Source organism: Solanum verrucosum, unplaced genomic scaffold (assembly GCF_900185275.1).
Source record: "Solanum verrucosum unplaced genomic scaffold, falcon-dt-bn FXZP01000120.1, whole genome shotgun sequence".
Taxonomy (NCBI): Eukaryota; Viridiplantae; Streptophyta; class Magnoliopsida; order Solanales; family Solanaceae; genus Solanum; species Solanum verrucosum.
In genome coordinates, this window is record NW_026020714.1 from 360,011 (window position 1) to 373,554 (window position 13,544).

Sequence of the window (13,544 nt, forward strand, 5' to 3'; positions counted from 1 at the left end):
GATTTAAAGTTATTCTTCGTTTACAAAAAAAAATAATCTTTAGCCTATTTTACCTAAAAATAAATAAATTAGTTACCAAGTTTTTCATTAACCACTAAAATAGTAATGGTATGGGTTTATGAGTTCTTAAAATAAATTCTCCGTTCATTTGAAGTTGGTCTCAAATATGTTTCTATCGTTTATATTACTTTCTTCATTAAAATATCTATTTATCTGATTATAATTTAAAACGTCATTTAAAAAATAACGAAGACTATTAAATCTTGTAATTGTAAACTTAAGGAGTTTTGGGCAAAAATCATCCCTCAAGTATAACCTAAATTTAAAGTATATCCTTATGGTAATAATAATGAACAAAAAAACATCATTTAACTATCCCAAACTTAGCAATAACCATTCTTCTGAATAGTTAAAGGATGTTTTTTGTTCATTATTATACCATAAGGATGTACTTTAAATTTGGGTTATACTTGAGGGATAATTTTTGCCCAAAACTCTAAACTTAAGATACCTAAAATGTACCAAAAATATCATTTAGAACCTGTTTGGATTTATTTTTGACTTGGACTAACTTATGGATTTTTACTTGGCCGTTTGTAGGTCAATATCATTAGTAACTATATCATCATGTTCATATTCCGTGAATAAAAATAGATAGTATTGCACAAGCTATGACAATTATGTAAGAGTAATAGTATCAACTACAAAATTTATTTATATATGAAATAAATGTATACTATAAAATGAACATTTTTTTTTTACAAAATATAAACTTGTGGGTTAATTTTATATTTGAAAAAAATGTTAAATCATCATATGAAATTCTCAAAAAAAAAAAATCGAGAATCATATCAAGAGATAAAATCGCATTCCAAACGTTGATTGCATCTTAGAATTTCAAATTACGAGATAAAATTCCATATCGAAACACCTACTTAGTCTTAAAAATAGTGTATGACCCACTTGCGAGTAGACTCGAACTCACAACATGTGCCTAAACCATCGAAAAGAAAGTTAATCTCAAGTGTTTTTCCCTCTAAAATATTATTATTGTTTAGGTACAATCGAAAAACTATCGATATCTATCAATACCTTTTCTACCCCCTCTTGTCGCTCGACATAAATAAAGTTGAATACCGGATCTTCTTGAACAATGTAGGAAGGGCCTATGAAGGGCCACATCACGTGTTGTAATCTTACCACTAAATCAACGCCTTCGTTTTTTTTTAATAAAAAAAATGCAAATTTGTTTACAAAGTAAAAAGGACACAGTAAGGTAAGAGTCCATTTCATCTTCAGTTTTTCATGTGCATCTAAACATATACAGATAAAACAAAGATCAAACATGCTAAGATCTATCTCCCAACTCCCTAATTAGATGTTTCATAGAGGATACACATTCCTATATCTATCAAGACTATAGTAACTTCTGCAAAAGAACTAGAGAAAGCACTCGATCAGAATGAAGTCGTTCGTCTTAGCTGATATCTTGGTTCAGACGACAACTCGGATAACATGTTCTCCAGCTCCTGTGCAAGGTAAAAGAGTTCAGTAACATAGTCACTAAAAAGACAACAAGCTGGTATGCTGAACTTAAGAACAGAAATAAGAAAAGGTGGTTTTTTGTAACATGTAGACGTAGCGCGTTTTGCTGAGTTTGGACTGATATCAATACCATTAGGCCAAATAACAAGACATCTAGAAAAGCGAGTAGGCAATCAACAAAGAGCAAACTATTCATGTCATGCCTATATGGTTTCAGATTTGTACGCCTTGCAACTCTCTTCCGAGCAATTTTACAAGAAAAAGGGAAAGTATTCAAGGCATAAATTTGAAATAACAGGAGGTATGAAAAATAATTTTGCTATTTGAAATCCTAAAATTCAAACTTTGTCAAGAGGACTGAAATTGAAGACGACCAACTTGAATCACCACGTTACAAAACTCAACAGTAGCATCCACGGAAAACAGGTGCTGGTCCAAATATCTTAAAGACAGCACGAAATTTGAAAGGAAAAAAAAGGATCTGCATCCTAACGAAAAGATCAGACAAATAGAGTAACTTGTACTGCTTTACCAGATAATTAACACTATGAGAAAGAACAGAACATCCACATCAATGTCCACAAAATCTTTTTCTTTTTTTTGGTTTAATAATCAGTATCCGAAACCCACTAGTCTGACTAATCAGCATTGTACCAGTTAGGTCTACCAAGCTAGTAAAGGATTCCCCATCCAGAAGGGATCCCAACCATCCCACCAGCACTAAAAAGACAGCTAAAATGGTCAAGGGATCTACCATAGCTGCACACACACTCCAACAGATGATATGAAAAGAGTACACTTTGGTCTTAATAATACCAATCAGAGATAGATCTTTCACAAATCCCATATATCAGTTATTGAGAAGACATGGATCCCATATATCTCGAGTTGATGGTCTACCAGAAATAGCCGCTCTACCTTACAAGGTACGGTAAGGTTTGTATACACTATACCCTCCCCAAACCACACTCATGGGACCACACTAGGTATGTTGTTGTTGAGAAGATATGTGATGGAAATTCCAATGTCATGTAGAAAGGAACCAGTATCACTGATCACTTGTTTGAAGGTTTGTAACACATCTTATAACAAATATAATTACTTCGAAAGAATACCAAACGTGTGTAACGTCAAAGGTCTGATTTTTAGAATGGTAATCCCATGGCATGAACACCCATTCACTCTCGATTTTGTAGATAAAGAGGGTTCAATATCCCTACAGATTTAGGCTCTTTGTAATCAATCACCAGCACTCTTGGCTCAGGCTTTCTTTCCTAGAGAGTAGAGACTAAAAAAGTAAAATACATCAAAAAGAGGCTTAAGTATACAAGCTTTAATATAGTAAGTCCTTATGTTGGCTAGAGTCAAGGTAAAGTAATCAACAAACACCAAAAGGCCTACCTTTGGATCGTAAAGCAAAAAACTAACTCTTGCTATAAGAAAATCTCAAATGTGTTGATCTCAAACGATCAACCTGTAAGGAGTTAGCAGGAAGAAGGTTTCTTCTTGTCAGTTCGTGAACAAACTATCAGAAGAAGATTTCTTCCCGTAACCAAACTATCACAAGACCAAATTTTAGCATAAGGGAAATTCTGTTCAAAACAGACAACTGCACTATGATGCAGTCAGACGCACGGAAAAAGGTCGTGGAACATGAACCAAAAGTGAAACAAAATACTGATAAGAAAAAAAAAACGAATACTAGCTCATAAAATTACTGAGTACTATCTAGATTAAATTTTTGGTCTGTTTATTATTTACTCTATTTGTATATTACCCCTCTTTAAGTATTTTCTGTGTTCTTCTTGAGCCACAGTAATATAGACACATCATACATGCGTTAAAGAAGACAAATAGTAGAACAAGCTAGGTCCCCCCCCCCTCTCCCAGAGATACCCCATGTTCTGTATTCTTATACCATTTGCTTCAAACTTAACTGGAAAGGCAATATAATCCTTTTTCAAATATTTGCGTAAGGAACAATTTGGTAACACCATAACGATAGGAGACAATAAATGCACCAAAGTTGAAGATAAGGGACCATTACAGCAATTTACATTGACACACAACATATAGTATAGAGTAAATATTCTATGCACATGAACGAAAAAATATATCTACCAAGTTCTTCAGGAATGTCAGGTTTAAGGAAGAGTTTTTGCAGACACGGATCACTGCCCATTAGTACACAGGTCTCATCATTTATCCATTTTTACCTTGTAAAGCCCACATCAGACGAAAATTCTGTGAATAAAAACCAAGTTTTCTATCTGACCAAAAAACTATTTCTGCTTAAGACACTTCAAAATTAGGATACTCGTCCCCTTCCCCTCAAAACAAATTAAAAACAACGGACCAAGGGTATCTACTCGGGGACAATCATAAGTCTAGTATGAACACGCTATACAAACAACTAGTTTGAGCGAGGAGCTAATTAGATTATTCAACAAAACATTCACAAGAAAAGGAGCAACTTAAAAATGGGCAGGGGCTGCAGACAAAAACTCCCATCCCTGACCAGTCTACTTTTACTCCGTTCTTTGAGTTACTTAAGATAAAATACAAGATGCGCTCAATATGTTTGAGGGCTCAACCTTTCTTTCACATTTTGAGTATTTTTGCAGTAATACCTGTATAAAGCTAATAGACACGTCAGTCAAAATCATAGGCTACATTAAATTCTAATATATGGCTACCCTTTAAAATTATTATCTCGCTTCTAAGAAGATTCATCTTTCTACAATCAATCACAGTGCGCTTTTAAAATAAAGTATCCATTATCAGATAATCTTAGTTGGTTACTTGAGACAAATGGCACAGGGAATAGTTGCATATGTTGGAAAAATGGCACACGGAATAGAAGTAGCTGTCGATCAACTTGCTTAGCTCATGAATGAAATCACGAGTAAACACTAGAAATGTTTCTTATTTGAAAGATACATCCGACATTTGAAGCCTCAATATACATAACGAGAGAACCCATACCTTCTCTTTCTTAAGTTTCATGTTTTCCTCTTCCAGATGTGACACCTTGTTCACCAGCTCATTGTGGTAAGCCTACACCATGGAAATTAATAGATTAAAATGAGAACGGTAAATGCAAACAGGGGTTGCAAGCAAATTATTACCAGCCAGCAAAAAACCTGTTTTCTGGCTCGGGAGCGTGCAGCTGACTCTCTATTCTTGATCTTTCTCCTTAGTCTCCTATCAATAGTCTTATCGATGTCCGAAGCACCCCTCTTCCGATCAGAAACTGGTGTATCAGACAGCGAAGGAGATGGTGACGAGCCTATTGGAGGCATAAAATTTTGCATTGCCATAGGATTATCCAATGACATTGTATGTCCTAAAGAAGCATCAGCAACGAAAAGCCCAGCTTTCACCAAGTAGTCCTCCAAAGTTGTCTCACCAAGAGTTAGCTCTCTCCCCTGATTGTTCATCTCCTCGAGATTTATCACTTTCTGGCCTTGTTGTATGTCTCTCCCCACACTTTATCAATTGTATTACTACTAATCACCCTTGCCAGAGTTATGCTAGCCTGATGCTGAAAAGAAGTGGCAGTGGAAGTATCATCAATATTCCCTCCAGAAGTCTGAATAAATCTGCATTCCACACACTTGTGAGTACTCATCAAAATTCATACTGCCCAATGACTGTAAATGAGATTGTAAGGTTAAACCATGATTTTTTCCTGTCCAATGACTGTAAATGAGATTGTTGCCCACTCACATGAGAATTCATGGTCTGAATCCCCATTCATCAACATCTCCAACCTTAAACCCCTAATAAAACCTACTCTGTTGAAAAATAACATTCATGGTCAATTATAAAAGAAATAAATCCTCGATCATCCCCATTAAGACCAAAACAGCCAATCAATCAATCAATCAACTACACATCAATCCTTTATCCTTTACCCTTTACCCGCTAGGGCTCAATCAGAAACTCAGTAACTAATGGCCAGCCCTTTTACCCTTCTCTGCCTAAATACCCGATTTTTATCAGTTGCCGGTTCAAAATAGTAACATGCACCTAACCCCACACGTTAGGTATTGGGCTCATACAACTAAACAAAAGCCTAATTCCAAACTAGTTCAATTCTACTTAATGAATCCTCCATGCCCCATTTCCCCATTAAAATCATAAAAGGATAGTGTCTTACCCGTTCCCAATCCTCTTCTCTTTTTTAATCCCTCCCTAGGAGCTCCCACCCTTTTTGCTCCTTGTTGACTCAAACCCACAAGCTTGGCGTTGGAGGTGGAGGGTGTTTACCATCCAACCAACCCCTATTGTCCCCATCCCCAATCTTCATTTTCAAAAAGCCTTACTTTTTCACGAAGTCAAAGATCCCCAACTCTAAACCCCCTCTTAAACTAGTTTGAACCAGAAATAGGAATAATTACAAGAACAAAAATTCTTAAAAAGCCCCTACTCTAAACCCCTTCTTAAACTAGTGTAAACCAGTTACAGGAATAATTCCAAGAACACAAAATTATTTTTTTTAAAAAACGTATTGAGCCCATTCTCCTTTCAAACCAACAAAAAGGATAGTTTTTTCACCCGACCCCAATCTTCTTCTCTTTTTTAACCCCTCCCTAGGATCTCCCACCCTTTTGGCTCTCTTGCTAACTCCAAACCACAACCTTAGGTTTGGAAGTGGAGGATGTTTACCCTCCGAGCAACCCCTCTTGTCCCCATCTCCAATCTTCACTATCCAAAAGCCTCACTTTTTCCCGAAGATCCCCTACTATTAACCCCTTCTTAAACTAATTTGAACTAATTATAGGAATGATTACAAGAACACAAAGTTCTTTAAAAAACCCGTATTGAGCCCCATTTCACCTTAAAACCAAAAAAACACAGCTTTTTACCCATTCCCAATCTTCTTCTTTTCTTTAACCCCTCCCTCCTACCCTTTTTGCTCCTCCTATCCTTTTTGCTCTCTTGGTGACTCAAACCAATAACTTAAAGGTTGGAGGTGGAAAGTAGTTACCATCTGAGCAACCCCTCTTCTCCCCATCCCCAATCTTCACAATCAAAAAACCTTCCTTTTCTCTGAAAGATCCCCTATTCTAAACCTCCCTCTTAAACTAGTTTGAACCAGTTACTGGAATAATCACAAGAACACAAAATTCTCAAAAGCCCAATCTTTTCCATAAAATTCAGATGAAGCACAATTATATACAACCATATACATCAAACTAGTTAAATTAATTCTGTTCCATTAGGTTCAGTTCCTTCCAATATTCAAGAACAAGTTTTTTTCCCACAATTTTACAAATTACAATAACCCCAGATAAAATTTTGATGTAATAGAAAGAAAAAACACAGACCCATTAAAGAGCAATACAACATACAACAGAAAACCCAAAAATCTCATAGAGAAACCATAGATTATATATAGTACTAAATGACAGAACAACAAACACCCACAAGAAAAAAGGGAGAAAAAATATTATTGAAAAAAAAAAAAAAAAAGGAAAGAGGGTATTACCTGGCAGAAGAAGAGGAAGAATCAATTTAGTGAAAAAAAACTGAAATCGTATGAGAATCCACGTATCAGTATTGGTATTTTGTTCAAATCTTGAAACTGTTTTTTTTTTTTCTTATAAATTGGAGAGGTTGATGTGGCCGGCCCATAATCTTTTCGGGTCAGGCTTTGTTTTCGTATTGACCCGGATTTAAGCACTTATTTGGTCAGAATATATCTTACTTAACAAAATTTCGAATGATATTTTTTGTCATTATCATTATTAACGTCAACCACATGTCATCAGAAATGTCACTGTCAACTACTCCCTCCGTCCACAATTGTTTGGCAGGTATACTAAAGATAGATGTCCAAGATTAATTGTCAATTTAAACAATTAAGAAATAATTAGTCACTTTTTTCCAATTCTGCCCTTAATGATTGTGTAGTTCAATTGAAAAGTTATGTGGACTTTTGGTATTCTTGATACAGTAGGGTTATATTAGTCAAATTACACCTTGTATTAAATTTTCCTTGAGGGATGTGCATGACCTTACCCTGACAAACAATTGTGAACAGAGGGAGTACTATTGTATGTCAATATCATATCTAACCACATTTATCATTATAATTATATCATCATCATCGGTGTGTTGTTGCCACCTCCACCATCAATATGATCAATTCCTACTATCAACCACTTTTACCTTCACAACAAACATATCATCGACAATCACTATCAATACCGCTAATTATTAAATTAATCAACTTCACTGTCAGTAGCGAATTCAATATTTTAAGATCGACTCTCTTAGCTATTATTACAAAATGTAAGTGTATAAATTTAATACTTGTCATAAGAAATATAATCGTATTTAAATACAATAACAAAACAAATACTTTTAAAATTATAATAAAAAATTATCTTGGATAAAGAAAAAGGGAAAAGAAAAAGCTTTTTTTATACAATTTTATTTAGAAAAAGTTAGCAGAAGAACAATTAATAGAAAGGGGAAAAAGAACAATTAATATAGAAAGAAAAAAAAGTCTAATTGAAATAAATAAATAGAAAGAGAAGAGTTAGATTTTAAAATAAGAATAACGTCCTAGGAGTGAATTACACTTTGGCATAGAAGTAATTGATCTTGAGCATCCACTTACAACTATCGCACGAATTAAATTATTTGTTACCTAGATGTTCACTTTTAATTATACCATTTTTCTTAATTTTTATATAAAAATATATAGTTCAATATGAGATTATAATGGATATACTCATAAGGTTTCATGTGGATCCGTTCATGTTCAATGTCGCAACCATCACTAGCTAAAATATAACGTACAATGAAATAAGAACAGAGTACTCATTCTTCATCTGGTTGTAACTCCACTGATTAGGTGGGAACACGATTTGAACTTGCAATCTACCGATCATGAGTCTGATGAAGAGCGGGGAACCTCCCAAATGAGAGGTCTCAAGTTCGAAACTCTTTACATGCTTTCTCAATCGAACTTGTCACACATGACATGTTTAATGTGGTTACCTCAAATTTGTGATTTGCATGCTATTACCCTGAAATAGCTATGAATTCCATAGTCATTAAAAAAATTGAAGAGGTTTCTTGAAGGATATTTACAGATAAGCAAGTTGATATTATATTCACTACAGACACTTATTTAGGCTTTGACCTAAGAAATATAGAGAATAAGATATCGTAGTACCTTTTATCATGCTAAATCATAAGAACAAATGACTGCATTTGTCATTGGCGACAAAATATTGGGTATCATATACTCCTCACCTCAACTGAGGTAGTGCAACTCTGCTACTCAGAATGATCATTCACATTTACAAATTAGCTTTTGGAAAGATCATTTTAGACAATGTACAACAAATTCTTGAATTATCCAGTTAATAAAAAAAGTTGCAAAACCGGTAGATATCGTAAGCTAAATTTAATTACTTTCTTTGGAAACCATAATGTACGTAGTACAAATGAAACCAAAGAAATAAACTTCAACTACTATTTCTATTGAAAGAGTAGTTTTAAGAAGAGCAGGGGAAACACAATTTTGTATTCTCCCTTTACTCTTTTACTTATAAAAACAGGCAATACCTCCAAATGCAGTCACAAATTTGGAATCTATCAACTTCAAACTTTCACAAAACAAACTAAAGGATATTTGAAGGAAGTACTTCACAAAAACAAACTTGAACCGATGTACATATAAACGAAATGAGAGATATCTGACGGTAGAAAAATAAATGTTTCTGATTAAAAGAATCAAATTCACCAAAATAAAAATTGGACAAATCCCAACAGCCTTAGTATATTAAGGACAAAGTATTGAAAGCTCTAACCTGTTTTGACTACTGATTCAAGTTGCTAATATTACCCATATAGGTATCTTCCAAAGGTCCAAAATGTAAGCTACCCTTTAAGCCACCTAAAATTATGCACATTATCAAGACCTTACATATGATCAATATAGATAGAATATACGTTTCTAGCAAACTAATTTACCACATAGTCGAGACTAATTTATACTTCTTTCATGTTGCATTAAGTAGCAAATCCAAAAAAGTATATGATACATTCAATGACAGTAAATAATTTGAAGACGTGCACTTCACCTGAACAGTAAATCCATCAGTATAATGAGAAGGAAAAAAATAGTAAGGAAATAACCTGGAAAGCTTCGCGAAACATCACAGTTGATCACAAGCCAAGAAGAAAAACTCTTGTGGTTTCTCTATAGTTTCAACAACTTCAATTGGGAGTTTTAACTACAAAAAGAAAATAATTGAAGTATTCACCAGAGAATTAAAAACTAACATATAACCCAGCAAATGGAGATTAACTACTAATAAAGTGCAGTAATCAAAGAAATACGGTAGAAAAATATTAACAGAATGAAAAAGTTACCACATCAAATGATTTTTTAGATTATAGGTGAAAAAGGTAAGCCAGTTAGAATCAAAGAACAGCCAAAAATAAAAGTGCAGAAATCACAGAACAATCTAAAATAATAGAGAGAAGATTGGAGAGGGACTGATTGGAAAGACACTTGTATTAATCAACTACACGTGACTTTATGATGCAGAAAGAAGTACAACCAATTTATCCCTATAGATTTACAAAAACGATGTTGTTCATAGGACTTTGTTAGAGTTGTACATGGTATAACTTTTGTAGTAATGTTCATTCCACCATTTGTGTATCCGAGTATTCCTAGTACTACTACATGGAACCTTTAACCTCAAAATCGATTGTCAGTCTTATAAATTGGATACCTCATTTCAGTGTCAACAAAACATATGATCATCTCGTTTGTTTCTTCAGTGCCCTTCGAAAGCCCCTCATTTCGAGTGTACGGTCTATGATCTTTTATTATCATCATTTTTCGTGCTTTCTTCATCCTCTATTGTCAAATCCTTCTAGAAAAATTGAGAGGAATCACCGAAGAAAACATTAAGAACATGCATCCATATGGAGATTATATTATAACTTAAATCAACTAATACAATGATTTTCACACATAGTGAAATATAAGAACTTATGTTACTAAAGCTAATACCTCTAACTTATCTCTGGCAGAAGTTTCATTGTGCTAAAAGATTGATAACTACATTTCATTGTAACCATTCAAAAGCGAAGAATATGGAAATTCGAGGAAGAAAACGAGGAAAATTTAAATTTCTAAAGTTCAATTGTTTCAAAAGCGGAAAAATTCAATACAACCTCCATTATAATCTAGTGAAAGTTCTATTTTCACAAAGATCCATAATTCATATGCAAAATAACATAAGAAAGGAAAACAAAAATTCGTACCTTCACCTCATACAACTTCCACAATAATAGAAAAGATTGATTACCTGAGTTACTTTAATAACATTAAGTACAATTCAACCATTCGCGAAGTTGATTCATCACCCCCATTTACAGATCGTCCTGAAATACCCACTGTGATTCTATAGAGTTCATAGACGTTGATTCATCATTTCCCTCTCTAATCCCTCTTCTGTCATCACAAAATCACTTTCAGACTCATCCGAATAAATTAACGGCAATCCTTGTAAAAGTATGTGTATGCATATACTAATGTAGTATCACAGTTGTAGCTTGGAGAGTGCAATCAAATGGAACCCTTAAAGTTGAGAAAGGGTTTGGATGAGAATGTGAAAAACGAAGAGTACTCAACTGTGTATTTCTGCTTGTTGCTTTGATGGAATGGGAAAGGAAAAGCAACGTGGAAGTTCTACGCTCATTTGCAGAGACATGTGCATTACAATAAAGTAAATAATTTATGATGACAGAACTACCCTTGCTTGTTCCACCATGTTTCCAGCATGAAGTACAAGTTTTAGATGTTGTGTTCGTCCCATAAGTCCTATTTCTATATAGGAGTAATAATAACTATCCTTTTTTCTTTATTTAAATTTGAATCTTAATTTTCAAGATATACATAATTTATCTTTTTTTCATTTAATTTCTTTAGAAAAGAAAATCACAAGATGTCAAGTCGAATCTTGACCACCAAGATAAAATTTAATCAGCTAAGCGATTTTCAAGGGTGCAGAGGTTGCGTATGAGGATAAAATGTTATTATGAAATGTCGTTTTAATTTTCGAAGGATTTAGTCATTTTCTTACATCGTTTTAATTTATATTTCACCATCACTTGTTGTTGATTATGTTTAGGTTATAACATTATCTTGTGATGTTACTATTTTTTGTTATTAGTTGCTTTGTTTCTCCATTGTCGTCTTTTCTTTTTCATTATTCGAATATGTTATACTCGACCTGAAGGTACTTCGGAAACAATCTCCTCACCTCCACAAGGTAGGGATATAATCTATGTACACTCTACCCTTTCCAAATTCTTTCAAAAGCAGTCTCCTCACCTCCACAAGATAGAAATATAATCAGTGTATACTCTATCCTCTTCAAATTCTTCCAAAGACAGTTTTCTCACCTCCACGAGATAGGAATATAATATGCGTATACTTTATCCTCTCCAAATTCATCCAAAAACAATATCCTCACATCCACGAGATAGAAATATAGTCTGCATATACTCTACCCTCTCCAAATTCTTTCGAAACAGTCTTCTCACCTCCACGAGATAAGAATATAGTCTGTGTATACTCTATCCTCCAGTGTTTTCAAAAATGTTTTTGAGGTGAGTCTCGGGGCGGGGCGTACCAAAAACGCTTTGGGGCGCAAATTGAAGACATAGATCCATAAGGCGTAAGTCCTAGAATTTGGGGCGTAAGCCCAAAGCAAAAAACGTAAGTCTTATGCGTAAAAACGTACACCCCAAGCGTTTTTAATTTTTTAAAACCTTTTTTGCTTTAAATTATATTTTTTATTATTGGTGTAATGATATTTCTCAAATAGTAGTAATTATAATACTCTTTTTCTTCATTATTGATTATTAATACCTATCTCAAATAAAATCATAATATTTTTTCTATATATTGTAGGTTATTTATAAAAAAATATTTGTAAAATCATTGAAAATTTCACTTTTGCTTATTTTCTTAGTAAGAAAATTCTAAAATTGAATATACATGAGGCTATGCCCCGTAGATCCATGGGACTTACGCCCTGTGTCTCGGGACTTACGTCTCGCCCCGTACTGCACAAAACGCCTCGCCTCACACCCCCGCCTTTTAAAACACTACTATCCTCTCCAAATTCTTCCAAAAACAGTCTTCTCACCTCCACGAGATAGGAATATAATATGCGTATACTTTATCCTCCTTAAATTATACATATAAAATATTACTGAATATATTATTGTTATCGTTATTGTAACAAACTAGTAGTGGCAAATGGACAGGTTGAAAACGAGTCAACATAAAATGGGTAATAATTCAACCCGCCCATATTTGATATGGATAAAAATGGATTGGGTAAAATACTAGTTTACCCATATTTTCATGAGTAAATAGTACTCTACTTAAGAATTCAATATGGAGAAAATATTTTAGATTTTTTTTAGATGAAAAATGTTGAAAATACTCTATTTAGTTATATTTTGTATCATAAAAGTAAAAAAAAATATCCTATAACTTATCAATATAAAATAAATTTATGTAATAACAAGGGGAAAATATTTTTAATTTCAAAGTAAATGAATATTTGCATTTTAGGACTAAAGCATGCTTAATGCAATTTAATCAATGTCAATACTAATACATGATTTGCTTATTTTACACTATTATTTGTTATCCAATATAAAATTAAACAAATAAAAATATATAATCATAATTAACAAAAGAAATGTACATTTAAAATATATATTTTTTGGAGGGCCAAAGACTTTATTTTTTCAATTATAGTTATATAAAAGACATAAAAAGGGAGAGAATAAAAGTTGGAAGCTTAATTCATTTGGCTAATTCATATTTTACCCATATTTTTATGGGTTGAATATGGGATCAACCCATATTTTATCTATATAAAAAAGAGCAACTTTCACATATAACAAACATAAAAATCATATTTGTATGTTATAGTTAT

The 13,544-nt window shown here is 33.4% G+C and overlaps 1 pseudogene; it reads right to left on the minus strand.

The window, feature by feature from the left end:
• Window positions 1-1,359: 1,359 nt before the first annotated feature.
• On the minus strand, window positions 1,360-5,659 carry LOC125812582 (ABSCISIC ACID-INSENSITIVE 5-like protein 2; annotated as a pseudogene).
• Window positions 5,660-13,544: the final 7,885 nt, after the last annotated feature.